Source organism: Aristolochia californica, unplaced genomic scaffold (assembly GCF_029961685.1).
Source record: "Aristolochia californica isolate CCGP_79_NKW_82.1479 unplaced genomic scaffold, dmAriCali1.0.hap1 SCAF_6, whole genome shotgun sequence".
Lineage (NCBI taxonomy): Eukaryota > Viridiplantae > Streptophyta > Magnoliopsida > Piperales > Aristolochiaceae > Aristolochia > Aristolochia californica.
In genome coordinates, this window is record NW_027182257.1 from 27,101,057 (window position 1) to 27,119,862 (window position 18,806).

An 18,806-nucleotide genomic window follows, 5' to 3' on the forward strand; every position below is an offset into this window, starting at 1 on the left:
ATTAATTCATCATATTTGGTTAGGCTAGTTGACTGAAGAATACACAAAATGCAGTCCTCCCTGTGGATATGACCCTCGATTCCCGCTAAATTACATGAACGATTCGTACGCTTGCTAGGTATTAAAGCCGATGTAATAAAATTCTACATCAAGTTTTTGGCGCCATTTCCGGGGAGGCACGTATTAAGTGTATTTCTTTGTTCTCCATGGTCTTAGGTTAGATTTATTTTTATTTTATTTTATTTTATTTTATTTTTATTTTTTATTTTTTGCTTTCATAATTTTAGCTTGGTGATTTTGTATGGAATTATTTTTATTTCTTCTAGTTATTTCATATTTTTAGTAGTGAGTTTGTTAGCTTAATTTGATAGTTCATTTTGTTTCTTTTTGTGTTTTTATGCACGGGCGCCGCTCCCTAGGTGGACCATTAGCTCCCTTTGTTGAAGAGGTAGAACATATTTGTAGGAAAACACCCGAAGTCAAGTTAGGAGCTACCATGGCCAATCAGGGCGAACCAGTACAGTTACCTGCAGCAGGTGACCGTAGAGCCCTGAGGGATTATTCTATCCCATCCCACTTCACATCACCTTCTTGCATTATATTGCCACCCACTACTACCGCCAGTTATGAGATGAAACCGGGTGTGATCCAACTCCTCCCTACATTCTATGGGTTGGAGAAGGAGGACTCATATTACCACATCAAGGAATTCTTAGATATTTGTGCAACTTTCAAATTCCAGAATTTCTCAGATGACTCTGTCCGGTTAAGACTTTTTCCATTTTCACTCAAGGATAAGGCCAAGTCTTGGCTTAATTCCTTAGAGGTGGGCAGCATTACTTCATGGGACACATTAGTCACAAAATTTTTGTCCAAGTATTTTCCCATTCAGAGAACTACAACCCTCAGAAGAGAAATCTCCAACTTTATGCAGCAGGAGGGTGAACACTTTTATGAGGCTTGGGAGAAATGGAAGGATTATATCCGTAGGTGTCTGCATCATGGGTTTGAGAAATGGCATTTAGTGCAATACTTTTATCAAGGTCTTACACCCCAGGTTAGATCCATGGTAGATGCAACGAGTGGTGGGAGTTTGATGGGTAAGAGAGCTAGTGAGGCGTGGGATTTTTTTGAAATGTTGAGTGATCCATCTCAGCAATGGGGTTCGTCATTTAATGTTGATAGGAGATCCCACAAAGCTAAAAGAGGGGGTCTCTATGAGGTTAGTGAAACACCTATGCTCATGGCCAAGATTGAGGGGTTGACTAGAAAAATTGATGCCCTTATGGTGTCCAAGAGTTCACCTGCTTCTAACCCATCTACTATCTGTGCCATATGCTATGGTTCATCTCATCCCACACAAATGTGTCCATCTAGTTCATCCTACCCAGAGCTCATTGAGGACTTGAATGCAGTCCAGAATTTTCATAGACCAAACCGGAATGATCCTTTTTCAGAAACATATAATCCGGGTTGGGCTAGGCACCCAAATTTCTCATGGTCTAAGGGCCCACAGGTTGGGGGTCCTCCAGGGTTTACTCAACCCCAAGCTCCGTGCCCACACTTCACTCAACAGCCATTGATTCCACAAAAACCTTCACTTGAGGATACACTTCAATTATTCATGCAGAATACACAGTCCACCATTGCTAAACTTGAAATGCAAGTGAGTCAGTTGGCCAGCCACATGAGTGAACAAGCACAAAATAGACTCCCGAGTCAAACCATTCCTAACCCCAAAAGCACACATGAGAGTGGGTTGAGTTCCAAACCCCACCATGAGCAAGCCAAAGCCATAATCACCCTTAGGAGTGGTCGTGGGTTGAACAATGGGGTAGGGACCATGAAGTCTAAGGAGTCAAAGGATGACAATGGGGACACATCATTGGGTGAAGAACCTCCAAGTTCTCCAGCAAGAGCCAAGCAGATCCCTAACCAAGTCCCACTAGCTCCATATCCGCAGAGGTTATCGGGACCACCAAGGAAAGGAGATAGCATGCATGAAACGTTGGAACTGTTTAGTAAGGTTCACATTAACATTCCACTTCTTGATGCTATTAGGCAAGTCCCTTCCTATGCCCGATTTTTGAAAGACCTTTGTACACAGAAGAGAAAACAACATGTTAACAAAAAAGTCTTTCTTACTGAGAATGTAAGCTCAATTCTGAAGCACAACACTCCTCCTAAAGTTAAAGATCCTGGATGTCCCACAATTTCATGTGTCATTGATGAACATACCATCTAGAGACCTCTTCTTGACTTAGGGGCAGGTGTGAATTTGCTTCCTTTCTTTGTGTACTAGCAATTAGGTTTGGGGGAATTGAAGCCTACTCCCATCACACTTCAACTAGCTGACCGTTTTTTCAAGATACCATGAGGAATAGTTGAAGATGTTTTGATAAAAGTGGACAAATTTCTGTTCCCGGTTGATTTCATTGTTCTTGATTCAGAACCAGTAGTCAATGTGACCAACCAAATTCCTATCATCCTAGGACGTCCCTTCTTAGCCACATCTAATGCTATCATTCATTGTAAAAGTGGTGAGTTGGAGTTGTCTTTTGGAAATTTTAAGGTCTCATTGAATGTATTTAATGCCGGGCACCACCCACTTGAGTCTAATGATCTGAGTCCTGCATTTAAGATAGAAACTATTATGCTTGATGACGAATCCACTCTTGAATCTTTTGAGTCTTGCATAACATCTTTAGACATGGACTATTTTGATGAGGAAACATATTTCCAAGAGGTTGATTCTTTACGCAATTTTGTACCTCTGTTGGAGGAAGCTTATGAGGTTATCACAACTGATCATCCACAGGATCTTCATCTTGACTTGGACAAACCTCTTGAACCTTCCAATCTAGATCTTAAGCCACTTCCTCCCACGTTGAAGTATGCATTTTTGGGGCCCATGAACTCATTACCAGTCATTATTTCCTCTGATTTAAGTACTGAGCAGGAGGAACAATTGACTTAAGTTTTACAAGCACACAGAGTGGCATTGGGGTGGACTCTTGATGCCTTAAAAGGGATTAGCCCCTCCATATGCATTCATCGTATTCATTTGGAGGAGGGGACTAAAGCCTCATGTGAGATACAACGTAGGTTAAATCCCCATATGCTGGAGGTTGTGAGAGAATAAGTCATCAGGTTGCTTGTGACAAGAATCATTTACTCTATTTCCGATAGCACCTGGGTGAGTCCAATTCAAGTTGTCCCTAAGAAAGGGGGGATAACGATAATGAAAAATGAAAGTGGTGAATTGATTCCCACAAGAACTACCACCAAGTGGCGTGTTTGCATTGACTATAGAAAACTTAATTCCGCCACTAGGAAGGATCACTTCCCACTACCTTTCATTGATCAGGTACTAGAGCGATTGGCCGGCCATAATTTTTATTGCTTCTTAGATGGATACTCCGGCTACAATCAAATTCCCATTGCTCCAGAAGGCCAGGAAAAGACCACATTCACGTGTCCGTTTGGCACCTATGCTTCGAGACGCATGGCTTTTGGTTTATGCAATGCACCCGCCACTTTCCAACGGTGCATGATGAGTATCTTTTTCGACATGATTGGTTACTTTTTAGAGGTCTTTATGGATGACTTTTTTGTGTTTGGCTCTAGTTTCGATACATGTCTGCACAATCTTTCACTCGTATTGTCCCGTTGCATTAAGTCTAATTTAGTCTTGAATTGGGAGAAATGCCACTTCATGGTAAAAGAAGGAATTGTTTTAGGACATGTAGTGTCTGAGCGGGGTGTAGAAGTGGACAAAGCCAAGGTTGACCTAATTGCCAATCTGCCACCACCTACTTCTGTGAAGGGGGTGCGTTCTTTCCTTGGCCATGCTAGGTTCTATAGGCATTTAATTAAAGACTTTAGCAAAATTTCTCGTCCTTTGACGAATTTGCTTGCTCAAGATGTTGCTTTTGCTTTTGATGATGCCTGTATTCATGCTTTTGAGACACTGAAGAAATGTTTGTCCACTGCACCCATTGTCCAACCCCCTACTTGGTCTTTGCCTTTTGAGTTGATGTGTGATGCCTCTGACTATGCATTGGGGGCTGTTTTGGGGCAAAAGACGGATAAAATGCCCTGTGTCATTCAGTATGCTAGCCGCACTCTTCATGATACTCAATTGAATTACACTACCACTGAGGAGTTGCTAGTTGTTGTGTTTGCCTTGAACAAATTCAGATCATATCTGTTAAGGTCAAAGGTTATAGTGTTCACTGATCATTCTACTTTGAAGTACTTATTATCCATCAAGGACACTAAACCTCGCTTGATTAGATGGATCTTGCAATTGGAAGAATATGACCTTGAGATTGGAGATAAGAAGGGTTGTGAGAATGTTGTTGCTGATCATCTATCTAGGATATGGGTAGCACCTCAGGAAGGATTCCTTCCTTTAAATTATTCCTTCCCTGATGAACAACTTCTCCAAGTATCCCAGTTGCCTTGGTTTGCTGACATAGTCAACTATCTTGTAACTCATAAGATTCCTGATTATTGGAGTAAACAAGATCGATTGAAACTCTTTTCCCAAGTCATACATTTTTTTGGGGATGACCCTTATTTGTTCAAGGTGTGTTCTGACCAAGTCATTAGGCGTTGTGTACACGAGCAAGACTTTGCCAACATTCTTGAATTTTGTCATTCCCACGCATGTGGTGGACATTTTGGTGCTAGAAAGACCGTGGCTAAAGTCTTGCAATGTGGTTTCTATTGGCCTTCATTATTTAGAGATACCCATGAGTTTTGTCAGGTGTGTGATAAATGCCAACGAACTGGTTGTTTGTCTTGGAAGAACATGATGCCTCTTAACCCCATTCTTATTGTTGAATTGTTTGATGTGTGGGGTATTGACTTCATGGGTCCTTTTCCTATCTCGTTCGGCTATCAATACATCCTTGTTGCTGTTGAATATATCTCTAAATGGATTGAAGCTATTGGATGTAAGACAAACGATCACAAAGTGGTGGTAAAGTTTTTAAAAGAAAATATCTTTAATCGGTTTGGTACCCCAAGAGCGATCATCAGTGATGGGGGATCTCATTTTTGTAACAGAGCAATTGAGACCTTATTGAAGAAATATTCCATCACTCATCGGGTGTCCACTCCGTACCACCCACAAACTTGAGGTCAAGTGGAAATCTCTAATAGGAAGATCAAACGGATTATGGGGAAGTCGGTTCGCTTTGATAGGAAAGATTGGTCCACTCGATTGGATGATGCTTTATGGGCCTATCGAACCGCTTATAAGACTCCTATTGGGATGTCTACATTTCGCCTAGTGTTCGGCAAAGCATGTCATCTACCTGTTGAGCTTGAGCATAGAGCTTATTGGGCCATTAAGGCTTTGAATTTTGATTTAACTCTAGTGGGTGAGGAGAGAAAATTGCAATTGAATGAGTTGGAGGAGATACGTCATGATGCTTATGAGAATGCCAAATTGTATAAGGAGCGAACAAAGCTTTTACATGATAAATCTATTTTTTGCAAGTCTTTTACTGTTGGGCAGAATGTTTTACTTTATAACTCACGATTGCATTTGTTTCCAGGGAAGCTAAGATCCAGGTGGTCCGGTCCATTTGAAGTCACACAGGTGTTTCCTCATGGCGGTATTGAGATCCGCAATCACAGAGATGGGTCGGTCTTCAAAGTTAACGGTTAGAGGCTCAAACCGTATCTTGAGAATGTTTCCACACCGGAGGAGGTGATAGTGATTTTCTTGGAGGAACCTGTCATTTCATCTTGAATGTGTCAGAGTCTGGCTTACGACTATAAACTTAGCACATTGTGGGCAATCCCCACGTTTCTATCCCTTTGTACATTACAGTTTTATTTTTAATTTTTTTGGTTTATTCATTCTTATTTGGGATAACCTTTGGTGTACTCTGGTCTTGATTGATTGGAGGTCCCCCGGCGATGTTGGCCCCATCATGGACTCGGGGTACTCTCTTGCCGGCTGAGAGCATAAATGATTCCGGTAGTCGATGACCAGACTTTTGGTCCCTAGTTTGAGAGGTCTGTGCTCAAACAACCGTTCTGGGATTGACCAGTTCGATCTTGAAGTATTGAATGAAAACCTTATGGTGAGTAACTTAAGGACTTGTGTTCAGCGCGTGATTCCTGCTGCCTTCAGTGGCCAGTCACACAGAGATTTCTTCAAAGTGTGATGTGGGATAGCGGTTTCATCTACGGATGATTACCTACGGGTACGGCTGATACGAGTAAACCTTCTTCGAGGGAGACTATGTATCATTCTTGGGGTTTTTATTCACTTTTCGATATTATTGTTGATGACCAAACACATATGGTCCCACCTATGGATTTAGGAGCCCTGAGGGAGCTTAACCCTCACCCTGCTGGAGTATAACTAGCTAAGTTGTTATTCCTTTGTGTAGTCGTTCTAGTGTTTTAACTTTTCCCCATTTAGGACAATGTCAGGTTTAGGTTTGGGGGGGGGGGGGGGTGTGGGGTGGGGAACGACTCTTTTTGTCTTAGCAATAATTTTCTTTTGATTTTTGTTCGTGGTTTTCAAATTACTCCTCTTAGTATGTGGTTAACATTAGTAGAGTTAAAATAAGTTGCTCAAATGTGTTTCAAAAGTTTTCGTAAAACTGTGAGAATATGCCTATTAGAAATCTGATATCATTTGTTGTGATCCATGAGAATTCAGTGGGATAACTTACTATTGCATTAGAGTTGGAACTTAGCTGCAAAAGAGAACATGTAAATCTAGTGTTGATCTATGTTAGTCTGAATAGTCTTGTATGCCTGTTTGAACTCATTCCTTTGATACCTCAATGAAATTCCTTGTTGTAATGTATGAATGCAAATGGAAATGCTCTTGCTTGCAAAAGACAGATAACTTCAGAAACAGCCAGGGAAAACCCAGGGACATGCATCGGATAGTCGGTTACTTAAAAATAAATGCATGTGCAGTGAAGACGAATGCAAAATGGTGGTAATACCAAAAGTATCCAGTGAAACAAAAATTATGCTGGTAATAGCAAAAGTGCACTGGTAATAGCGTAAAATGATTTTAAATCTGGAAGCAATGAGTTTCCTTAACTTTGATGATGAATTGTAATTTGAAAGAAGTTGCAGGTCAAGATTGAAATTGGTATATTTCTTTTGTGAGATTGTCAGACAACAGGCTTACTCTACTATTTTCTCTTAAGTGTGATGTGACCAGGATTTTATTGTTATTTGTTGCCTCTTTATTCTGTTGAAGTAATAGCTTATGGGTCACATTGGTTCTGGTGGAGTAACAATGTGTGTATTTGGATTGATAATAGGCTATATTTTACACAAGGTTTTCAAATTCCACAAGATCTCATATGATTTTCAGATATTTTACGATACTAAGTGTTAGTCATATGCTAATGAGGAGTAAATTTTCTTCAGTTTTTCTTTTTATATTATTGATTTAGATGAATTTTGTGGGTAAATTCCATGCAAACCCTCACGAGAAATAACTCGTCCACTACTACAGAGTAGGAGTTTAGCGGCTTGTTGCATGCGCTAAATGCAATCGTGCTCCCTAAGAAAGTGGCATTTTGTTTTCCTAGGCTTAATTTTGGTTCGATTGTTGTTTTGCTAGGGACTAGCAAAGATTTAGGTTTGGGGGTGTGATAGATGCCATATTCTGACATGAGAAATAGGTTAATTAGAATAGAATAACCTTTATAATTGTGTTATAGGTGGTTATTTATCAATTTTCAAATGACATGAGCATTTATTGAATTTGGCATTAATCACTGTCAATATTGCATATTTTTCTCTCCTGAATTATATTTCATTATTTTTAAGGTTTATTTCTTCCTGAAATGCTTTTTATAGATTCAATTATGGAATTTCAGGAGAATTTTGGTGGTGAAGGAGATATTTACCAAAATTCCCTTAGTGAAATGGAGGTGATTTTTAGGACAAATCGTTTTAAAACAAATAAGATGGTATTAAAGGAAAAGAGGAGCATCGAAGGGGGGAGGAGAGCGTCAAGAGAAAACAGAGGGCGTCGACCAAAACAGAGCACCGAAAATAGGGGAAGACTCGAGAGGATTTTCCCACCGTCGTTCTCCGCGCCACTGTCTTTCGCCGCGCCACCGTCGTCCACCGCCGCGCCACCGTCGTCCACCGCCGTCCACCGCCGTCCACCGCCGTCTAGCAACTGAGAACAAACCCAAGGAGAGCTCGAGAGAGTCTCCGTCGAGGTGAATTCGATAGTGCTAGTGTCCGCTCGCCAGTCCGAGAGGTGATCTGAGAGGGCTTCTCTGGTACCAATTCTGCATTTCGACCATCCTCCGGCGTCGATTACGTATTTCCGACCATTCCCGGAGCTATTCCGACTCCAACCGAGACTCGAGAGAGCCGGTTAGAGAATTTCATCTGTGTTTCGTTCTTCGCCGGACATCACCTCCGTCCGTCGGCTTCTATCCTTCGTCGCCAGCGTCGTCTCTACGTCTGGCCACTCACTCTTGCTACCCGAAGCCATCAATTTCGGGAAATTGCAGCACCGGTGAGAACGAGTTGCTGCCCGAGCAAGAGGAAGGAGAAGGTGAGTAATTCGTCATTTTTGAATTTAATTTTTTATATAGTTTGAACTTAGGTTTTGAATGTTTATTGAATCTGATTTGATAATTAATGTTTATTGAATATTTGTTTTTCGGATATTTGATTAAATTAGCTAATTAGGGTAGGATTATAATTGAGGTTGGATTTTGGTATTTTAATCCGATTTCTGTCTTTCACTCTATGTGCCCGAGAGGGGCTAGATGCAAGGATTGAGTAATCGGATCCGTGGTTACGTGATGCTCGAGAGAGGCAAGAATCACCGTAAAATCCAGAGTTAACGTTTCCTGTTGTGTAAGTAGTTAACCAGATGATTGCTTGATAATTTAGGATATAATTAGTGTTTAATTCATATTAATTCATCATATTTGGTTAGGCTAGTTGACTGAAGAATACACAAAATTCAGTCCTCCCTGTGGATATGACCCTTGCTTCCCGCTAAATTACATGAACGATTCGTACACTTACGAGGTATTAAAGCCGATGTAATAAAATTCTACATCACAACCCCTAATAGCATGGTGGAATTTTATAAGAAAGATATTTCTAATTGATCCTAACATGTCTTAAATGTGGTGGATATGCATGGCTGAAACATGTTAAAGAAGCAAATCACCAAATGATCCAAAAATTTCGAGTAGAAAAAATAAAATTCTCAAGTTAACATGCATTGGGATATTTACTAGAGCCTTACAACCCACTTTTTGCCTATTTTATAAAAAGAGGAACTAACAATCGTCGAGCATCTTAAATGTTTTGTTCGATTAAAGAAGTGAAACGGCTATAATTTTTGTGAGAAATGACTTATGGTTTGGGAGTCAACACTCTATTAAACGAGCCTCACCCCCCTCTTCCGAAGATGGCAATACCCAATATATATAAAACTAAAAGTGTAAATGTATAGTAAATATAAGTGAAGAAAACTATTTCATGCACTAAAAATGAACACCAAAGTTTTGTTATCCATGTTTGGGAAATTTCACTAGCTAAACCCCTAATCACTTGGTGGTATTTTATACGAAAGAGATTTCAAATTGATCCTAACATGTTTTAAATGTGGTGGATATGCATGCCACAAACATTTTGAAGATGCAAATGACCTAATGATCCAAAAATTTCAAGGAGTAGAAAAAATAAAATTCTCAAGTTAACGTGCCGTGGGATATTTAACAGAGTCAAACAACCCACTTTTTGCCTATTTTACAAAAAGTGGACCTAACAATCATAGATCATCGTAAATGTTTTGATGAATTAATGCTGTGTAATGGCTATAATTGTTGTGAGAAATGACTTATTGTTTGGGAGTCAACACTCAGTAAAAAAAACCTCCCCCCCCCCCCCCCCCCCCCCCCCCCCCCCCCCTCTCTCTCTCTCCCCCTCTTCCACTGATTGCAAAACCTAAAATATACAAATCTAAAAGAGTTTAAAATCCTTAAAAATCACAGATACTTTTTTGAATTATATCTCTCAGCATTAGTCCATTTCCATTTTGGATTTTCTATTTTTTTTCAAATCCAAACTTGAATTTTCACTTTCCCGTTTTTCTCGTAAACAAAAAGATAAGGCAAATAGATCACAACCAAATGAAAATTTTATAGTTTTTTTATGAAAAAATTAAAAACTATAATAAATTTAAGTGAAGGAAATTATTTCACGCACTAAAAATGAACACCAAAGTTTTGTTATTGATGTTTGGAAAATTGCACTATTACAACCCCTAATAGCTTGCTAGAATTTTATAAGAAAGAGATTTCTAATTGATCCTAACATGTTTTAAATGTGGTGGATATGCATGCCAGAAACATGTTGAAGATGCAAATGACCAAATGATCCAAAAATTTCAAGGAGTGGAAAAAATTATATTGCCAAGTTAACATGTTGTGGGAGATTTACCAGAGCCAAAGATCCCACTTTTTGCCTATTTTACAAAAATCAGACATAACAATCATAGAACATCGTAAAATTTTTATCTATTAATGATGTGTAACGGTTATAATTTTTGTTAGAAATGACATATGGTTTTGGAGTCAACACTCAGTTAAAAATGCCTTCCCCCCCGCCCCCTTTCCAATTATTGCAAAACATAATATATAAAAAACCAAAAGAGTTTACAATCCTTAAAAATCACAGATACTTATTGGAATTATCTCTCTCAGCATTTGTGTATTTCCATTTTGGATGTTCAATATTTTTTCAAATCCAAACTTGAGTTTTCTCTCTCCCATTTTTCTCGTAAACTAAATGATAAGGCAAATAGATCACTATAAAATGAAAATTTTAGAGTTTTTGTATGCAAATAATTGAAAACTATAAAAAATTAAGTGAAGAAAACTATTTCTCACACTAAAAATGAACACCAAAGTTTTGTTATCCATGTTTGGGAAATTCCACTAGTAAAACCGTAATGGCTTGGTGGAATTTTATAAGAAAGAGATTTCTAATTGATCATAACATGTTTTAAATGTGGTGGATATGCATGCCTGAAACATGTTGAAGATGCAAATGACCTAATGATCAAAAAAATTCATGGAGCAGAAAAAATTAAATTCTCAAGCTAACGTGCGGAGTGATATGTACCAGATTCAAACAACCCACTTTTTGCCTATTTTCCAAAAAGTGGACCTAACAATCATAGATTATTGTAAATGTTGTGATCGATTAGTGATGTGTAACGGCTATAATTTTTGTTAGAAATGACTTAGGGTTTGGTAGTCAACAATCAGGTTAAAATGCCTCGCCCCTCTTCCGATGATTGGAAAACCTAATATATAAAAATTAAAAGAGTTTAAAATCCTTCAAAAACACAGATTGTTTTTTGAATTATCTCTCTCATCAATTGTGGATTTCCATTTTGGATGTTCAATTTTTTTAAAATCCAAACTTTAGTTTTCACTCACCCATTTTTCTCATAAACAAAAATATATGGCAAATAGATCACAACAAAATGAAAATTTTAGAGTTTATGTATGCAAAAAATTGAAAACTATAATAATAAATGTAAGTAAAGAAAATTATTTCACGCTCAAATATGAAAACCAATGTTTTGTTATCCATGTTTGAGAAATTCCACTAGTAGAACCCCTAACAGCTTGGTGGAATTTTAATAGAAAGAGATTTCTAATTGATCCTAACATGTTTTAAATGTGGTAGATATGCATGCCTGAAACATGTTGAAGATGCAAATGACCTAATATTCCTGAAATTTCAAGGAGTAGAAGACATAAAATTCTAAAGTTAACTTGCGGTGGGATATTTACCCGAGCCAAACAACCCACTTTTTGCAAATTTTACAAAAAACGGACCTAACAATCACAAATCTTTGTAAATGTTTTGATCGATAATGAAGTGTATCGGCTATAATTTTTTTTAGAAATGACTGATGGTTTGGGAGTCAACACTCAGTTAAAAATGCCTCGCCCCCCTCTTCCAATTATTGAAAAACTTAATATATAAAATATAAAAGAGTTTACAATCCTTTAAAAAGACAGATAGTTTTTTGAATTATCTCTTTCATCATTTGTGCATTTCCATTTTGAATGTTGAACTTTTTTTCAACTCAAAACTTGAGTTTTTACACTCGTATTTTCTCTTAAACAAAAAGATAAGGCAAATAGATCACATAAAAATGAAAAATTTAGAGTTTATGTGTACTAAAAATTGAAAACTATAATAAATGTAAGTGAAGAAAATTATTTCACGCACTAAAAATGAACACCAAAATTTTGTTATCCATGTTTGGGAAATTCCACTAGTACAACCCCTAAAAGTTTGGTGCAATTTTAGAAGAAAGAGATTTATAATTGAATCCTAACATGTTTTAAATGTGGTGGATATGCAAGCCTAAAACATGTTGAAGATGCAAATGACCTAATAATCATAAAATTTCAAGGTGTAGAAAAAAATAAATTCTCAAGTTAACGTGTTGTGGGATATTTATCTGATCCAAACAACCCACTATTTGCCTATTTTAAAAATAGTGGACCAAACAATCATAGATCATCATAAATGTTTTGATCGATTAATGATGTGTAACGGCTATAATTTTTGTTAGAAATGACTTATTGTTGGGAGTCAACACTGAGTTAAAAATGCCTCGCCCCCCTCTTCGCATGATTGAAAAACCTTATTTGTAAAAAATAAAAGAGTTTATAATCCTTAAAAATCACAAATAATTTTTTGAATTATCTCTCTCATCATTTGTGCACTTCCATTCTGGATGTTCATTTTTTTTTCAAATCCAAACTTGAGTTTTCACTCTCCCATTTTTCTTGTAAACAATTAGAGTTAATGTATGCAAAAAATTGAAAACTATAATAAATGTAAGTGAAGAAAATTATTTCACGCACTAAAAATGAACACCAAAGTTCTATTAACCCTGTTGGAGAAATTTCACTAGTACAACCCCTAATAGCTTGGTGCAATTTTATAAGAAGGATATTTATAATTGAATCCTAATATGTTTTAAATGTGGTGGATATGCATGCCTGAAACATGTTGAAGATGCAAATCACCTATTGATCATAAAATTTCAAGGAGAAGAAAACATTAAACTCTCAAGTTGATGTGCGATGGGATATTTACCTGAGCCAAACAACCTACTTTTTGCCTATTTTAAAATAAGCGGACCCGACAATCATAGATCATCATAAACGTTTTGATCCATAAATGATGTGTAACGACTATAATTTTTGTTAGAAATCACTTATGGTTTTGGAGTCAACACTCAGTTAAAAATGCCCCGTCCCCCTCCTCTTCCGATGACTGCAAAACCTAATATATGAAAAACTAAAAGAGTTGATAATTTTTAAAAATCACAGATAGTTTTTGGATTTATCTCTCTCAGAATTTTTGCATTTCCATTTTGGATGTTCAATTTTTTTTCAAATCCAAACTTGAGTTTTCACTCTCCCATTTTTCTCGTAAACAAAAAGTTAAGGCTAATAGGTCACAACAAAATGAAAATTTTTGAGTTTATGTATCGCAAAAAATTGAAAACAATAATAAAACAAGTAAGTGAAGTAAATTATTTCACGCACTAAAAATGAACACCAAAGTTTTGGTATCCATGTTTGGGAAATACCACTAGTACAACCCCTAATGGCTTGGTGGAATTTTATAAGAAAGAGATTTCTAGTTGATCCTAACATGTTTTAAATGTGGTGGATATGCATGCCTGGAACATGTTGAAGATGGAAATGACCTAATGATCCAAAAATTTCATGGAGTAGAAAAAATTAAATTCTCAAGTTGGTGGGGTGGGATATTTACCAGAGCCAAACAACCCAATTTGTGCCTATTTTACAAAAAGTGGTCCAAACAATCATAGATCATTGTAAATGTTTTGATCGATTAATGATGTGTAAATGCGATAATTTTTGTTAGAAATGACTTATAGTTTGGGAATCAACACTCAGTTAAAAATGCCACCCCCCCCCCCCCCCCTCTTCCGATGATTGCAAAACCTAATTTATAAAAAACTAAAAGAGTTTAAAATCCTTAAAATTCACAGATACTTTTTGGAATTATCTCTCTCAGCAATTGTGCATTTCCATTATTGATATTCAATTTTTTTTCAAATCTAAACTTGAGTTTTCACGGTCTCATTTTTCTCATAAACAAAAAGATAAAGCAAATAGATCGCAGCAAAATGAAAATTTTAGAGTTTATGTATGCAACAAATTGAAAGCTATAATAAATGTAAATCAAGAAAATTATTTCACGCACTAAAAATTAACACCAAAGTTTTTTATCCATGTTTGGGAAATTCAACTAGTACAACCCATATTGGCTTGGTGGAATTGTATAAGGAAGAGATTTCTAATTGATCCTAACAACTTTTAAATGTGGTGGATATGCATGCTTGAAACATGTTGAAGATGCAAATAACCTAATGATCCTAAAATTTATAGGAGTAGAAAAAATTTAATTCTCAAGTAAACGTACGATGGGATATATAACAGAGCCAAAAAACCCACTTTTTGCCAATTTTACAAAAAGTTGACCTATCAATCATAGATCATTTTAAATGTTTTGATCGATTAATGACGTGTAACGGCTATAATTTTTGTTAGAAATGACTTATGGTTTGAGAGTCAACACTTAGTTAAAAATGCCTCACCACCAATCTTCCGATGATTGTAAAACCTAATATACAAAAAAATAAAAGAGTTTACAATCTTTAAAAATCACAGATACTTCCTTGGAATTATCTCCTTTTGCATTGGTGCATTTCCATTTTGGATGTTCAATTTTTTTTCAAATCCAAATGTGAGTTTTCACTCTCCCATTTTTCTCGTAAACAAAAAGATTAGGCATATAGATCAAAGCAAAATGAAAATTTTACAGTTTATGTATGCAAAAAATTGAAAACTATCATAAATGTAAGTGAAGAAAATTATTTCACGCACTAAAAATAAACACCAAAGTTTTGTTATCCATGTTTGGGATATTCCACTAGTACAACCCTAATAGCTTAGTGGAATTTTATAAGAAAGAGATTTCTAAATGATCGTAACATGTTTTAATTGTGGTTGATATGCATGCCTGAAACATGCAAATCACCTAATGATCCAAAAATTTCAAGGAGTAGAAAAAATTAAATTCTCAAGTTAAGGTGCGATGGGATATTTACCAAAGCCAAACAAACCACTTTTTGACTATTTTACAAAAAGCGGACCTAACTATCATAGATCATCGTAAATGTTTTAATCGATTAATGATGTGTAATGGTTATAATTTTTGTTAGAAATAACTTATGGTTCGGGAGTCAACTCTCAGTTAAAAATACCTCGCCCCTCTTTCGATGACTAATAAACCTAATATTTAAAATTAAAAAAGAGTTTTAAATCATTAAAAATCACATGATATTTTTGGAATTATCTTTCTCCACATTTGTCCATTTCCATTTTGGATGTTCAATTTTTTTTCAAATCCAAACTTCAGATTTCACTCTCCCATTTTTCTCGTAAACAAAAAGATAAGGCAAATAGATCACAACAAAATGAAAATTTTAGAGTGTAAATATGCAAAAAATTGAAAATTATAATAAATGTAAGTAAAGAAAATTATTTCACGAAATAAAAAGGAACACCAAAGTTTTGTCATCCATGTTTGGGAAATTCCACTAGTACAACCCCAAATGGCTTTGTGGAATTTTATAAGAAAGAGATTTCTAATTGATCCTAACATGTTTTAATAGTGGTGGATATGCATGACCTAAAGATCCAAAAATTTCTAGGAGTAGAAAAAATTAAGTTCTCAAGTTAACGTGTTGTGGGATATTTACTAGAGCTAGACAACCCACTTTTTGACTATTTTACAAAAATTGGACCTAACAATCATAGATCATCGTAAATGTTTTGATCGATTAATGATGTGTAACGGCTATAATTTTTTTTAGAAATGACTTTTATAAGAAAGAGATTTCTAATTGCTCCTAACATGTTTTAAATGTGCTGGATATGCATGCCTGAAACATGATGAAGATGTAAATGATCTCATGATCCAAAAATTTCATGGAGTAGAAAAATTTTAATTCTCAACTTAACGTGCGGTGGGATATTCACTAAAGCCAAACAACCCACTTTTTGCCTATTTTACAAAAAGCATACCAAACAATCATAGATCATTGTAAATGTTTTGAAAAATTAATGATGTGTAATGGCTATATTTTTTGTTAGAAATGGCTTATGATTTGGGACTCAACACTCAGATAAAAATGCTTCGCACCCCGTCTTCCGATGATTGCAAAACCTAATATATAAAAAAATAAAAGAGTTTACAATGCTTAAAAATCATAGACACTTTTTGGATTTATCTCTCTTAGCATTTTTGCATTTCCATTTTGGTTGTTAGATTTTTTTTTAAAATGCAAATGTGATTTTTTGCTCTCCCATTTTTCTTGTAAACAAAAATATAAGGCAAATTGATCACAACAAAATGAAACTTTTACAGTTTATGTATGCAAAAAATTGAGAACTATAATAAATGTAAGTTAAGAAAATTATTTCACGCACTAAAAATAAACACCAAAGTTTTGTTATCCATGTTTGGGAAATTCTATTAGTACAAACCCAAATTGCTTGGCTGAATTTAATAAGAAATAGATTTCTAATTGATCCTAACATGTTTTAAATGTGGTGGATATGCATGCCTGAAACATGTTGAGGATGCAAATGACCTAATGATCCAAAAATTTCAATGTGAATAAAAAATTAAATTCTCAAGTTAAAGTGCGGAGGTATATTTACCAGAGCCAAACAACCCACTTTTTGCCATATTTACAAAAAGCGGACCTAACAATAAAAAATCTTCGTAAATGTTATGTTCAATTAATGTTGTGTAACGGCTATATTTTTTGTTAGAAATGACTTATGGTTTGGGGGTCAACACTCAGTTCAAAATTCCTTGCCCCCCTCTTCTGATGATTGCAAAACCTAATATATAAAAAACTAAAAAAGTTTACAATCCTTAAAAATCATAGATACTTTTTGGAATTATCTCTCTCCCATTTTTCTCGTAAATAAAAAGATATGGCAAATAGATCAAAACAAAATGAAAATTTTATAGTTTATGTAAGTAAAAAATTGAAAACTATAATAAATGTAAGTGAAGAAAATTATTTCACGCACTAAAAATGAACATCAAAGTTTTGTTATCCATGTTTGGGAAATTCCACTTTCAACACGCAATGGCTTGGTGAAATATTATAAGAAAGAGATTTCCAATTGATCCTAAAATGTTTTAAATGACGTGGATAAGCATTCCTAAAACATGTTGAAGTTGTAAATGACCTAATGCTCCAAAAATTTTGAGTAGAAAAAATTAAATTCTCAAGTAAACGTGCGGTGTGATATTTACTAGAGCCAAGCAACCCAGTTTTTGCCTATTTTACAAAAAAATAGACCTAACAATCATAGATCATAGTAAATGTTTTGATCGATTAATGATGTGTAACGGCTAAATTTTTTGGTACAAATGACTTAAGGTTTTGGAGTCAACACTCAGAAAAAAACGCGTTCCCCCCCCCCCTTCTCCTCTTCTAGTGATTACAAAACATAATTATAAAAAAATAAGAGAGTTTAGAATCCTTAAAAATCTCAGATACTTTTTTGGAATTATCTCTCTCAACATTTGGGCATTTCCATTATGGATGTTCAATTTTTTTCCAAATCCAAACTTGAGTTTTCACTCTCTCATTTTTCTCATAAACAAAAAGATAAGGCAAATAGATCACAACAAAATAAAAATTTTAGAGTTTATGTATGCAAAAAATTGAAAAATATAATAAATTTAAATGAAGAAAATTATTTCACAGACTAAAAATGAACACAAAAGGTTTGTTATCCATGTTTGGTAAATCCCACTTGTACAACCCCTAGTGGCTTGGTGGAATTTTATATGGAAGAGATTTCTAAATGATACTAACATGTTTTAATTCTGGTGGATATGCATGGATTAAACATGTTGAAGATGCAAATGACCAAATGATCCAAAAATTTAAAGGAGCGGAAAAAATTAAATTCTCAAGTTAACATGCGGTGGGGTATTTACCAGAGCCAAACATCCCACTTTTTGGCTATTTTAAAAACGGTGGAGTTAAAAATCAATGATCATCGTAATTTTTTGGATCGATTAATAATGTCTAATGGCTATATTTTTTGTTAGAAATGACTTATGGTTCGGGAGTCATCACTAAGGTAAAAATGCATCGCCCCCCCCTCTTCCGATGATTGCAAAACCTAATATATAAAAAAAATAAAAGAGTTTAAAATCCTTAAAAATCAAAGATACTTTTTGGAATTATTTGTCTGAGCATTTGGGCATTTCCTTTTTGGATGTTAATTTTTTTTTCATATCCATACTTGAGTTTTCACTCTCCCATTTTTCTCGTAAACAAATTATAAGGGAAATAGATGACAACAAAAAGAAAATTTTAGAGTTTATGTATGCAAAAAATTGAAAACTACAATAAATGTAAGTGTAGAAAATTATTTCAAGCTCTAAAAATGAACACCAAAGTTTTGTTATCGATGTTTGGGAAATTTCACTAGTACAACTCCTAATGGCTTGGTGGAATTTTATAAGAAAGAGATTTCTAATTGACCCTAACATGTTTTAAATGTTGTTGATATGCTTCCAAGAAATGTGTTGAAGATACAAATGAACAAATGATCCAAATTCAACTTGAAGAAAAAATTAAATTCGCATGTTAACGTGTAGTT

General features: G+C 35.4%; 1 non-coding gene across 1 annotated transcript; it reads right to left on the reverse strand.

Annotated features, from left to right (window-relative positions):
• Positions 1–901: 901 nt before the first annotated feature.
• LOC137935599 (small nucleolar RNA R71) lies at positions 902–1,008 on the reverse strand. The gene has a single exon (XR_011109299.1). It is a non-coding gene; the product is annotated as a small nucleolar RNA R71 (small nucleolar RNA).
• Positions 1,009–18,806: the final 17,798 nt, after the last annotated feature.